The sequence below is a fragment of the Pseudorca crassidens genome, chromosome 5, assembly GCF_039906515.1.
Source record: "Pseudorca crassidens isolate mPseCra1 chromosome 5, mPseCra1.hap1, whole genome shotgun sequence".
In the NCBI taxonomy this organism is placed as follows: Eukaryota; Metazoa; Chordata; class Mammalia; order Artiodactyla; family Delphinidae; genus Pseudorca; species Pseudorca crassidens.
Genome location: NC_090300.1, coordinates 21,514,862 through 21,515,978, shown reverse-complemented (window position 1 = coordinate 21,515,978; position 1,117 = coordinate 21,514,862). Strand labels below are relative to the sequence as shown.

At 46.5% G+C, this 1,117-nt stretch overlaps 1 non-coding gene across 1 annotated transcript; it reads left to right on the top strand.

The window, feature by feature from the left end:
• Positions 1-232: 232 nt before the first annotated feature.
• TRNAE-CUC (transfer RNA glutamic acid (anticodon CUC)) lies at positions 233-305 on the top strand. Its single transcript has one exon. It is a non-coding gene; the product is annotated as a tRNA-Glu (tRNA).
• The last annotated feature ends 812 nt before the right edge of the window (positions 306-1,117 follow it).

The window sequence follows — 1,117 nt, the reverse complement described above, 5'->3', positions numbered from 1 at the left end:
AGTTGTATCTCACGTGTTCTAGTAGTCAGATTCTGATTACAAAAGGGAGGCATTGCCGGGAAATTTTAGGTCGAAAAAACTGAAATTTCCTGTTTCCACAGTCACTTATTTCAGTGGTCATCAAACTCTGTCTCAGGGAGTCTATCAACGTTTGCGGTTGCTGATGTTAATGGAAGCTAGTGAAACCAATGTCAAACTTTTGCATTAACCAAAAATCCTGTTCTCAGGGACTTCCCTGGTGGTCCAGTGGTTAGGACTCTGCACTCTCACTGCTGAGGGCCCGGGTTCGATCCCTGGTCGGGGAACTAAGATCCCACAAGCCTCTAGGTGCAGCAAAAAAAAAAAAAAAAAATCCTCTTCTCCTTGGTTAACCTAATTATAAGGAAATGTAAATTTACATTTTAAACTTTCCATTAATATATACTCCTTGACTGGTTTCATATATTAGAGTTCCAGTGAGGTTTCATTTTTTAAAAAGAGCTCTTCTATTAAAAAGGTTGAAATGGCTGAGAGGTCAACATGGTGGAGGACGCTTGCTGGGGGGAAAAGCAATATTTCCTGCCTTAGAGAGAAATCTTAAGGGTTAAATGAAATAATTTGTGTGAGAACCACAGTGCTGCACAGCAGGAGGTGAGCGAGCGAGCGAAGCTTCATCCGCCGCTCCCCCGTGGCTCCCCAGAGCTTGCATTACCTCCTGAACCATTTCCCCCACCGCCGCCCTGTCCGTGGAAAAATTGTCTTCCACGGTCCCTGGTGCCCAAAATGTTGGGGACCACTGGTATCAAGGTTAGTAAAGTTTAGTGGAAGGGAGGGAGGGAGGGAGGAAGGAAGGAAGGAAGGAAGGAAGGAAGGAAGGAAGGAAGGAAGGAAGGAAGGAAGGAAAGAAGGAAGGAAAGAAGGAGGGAAGGAAGGAAAAGAGAGACTTAAAAGCAGGTGTGCTAGGTATCTTTGGGCTCTCTAGGTTCACCTTTCACTCTTCTCCACCCTACTCCCTATCGGGAGGCTGACCTATATGGGCATATTACCAGAGGTCCATTTGCCTTGGCCTCCAGTGCATTTTGGCTAACAGGAGGCCCTGGTGGGACTCTAGAGGGTGGAATAAGGGGGAGGTCAGGGT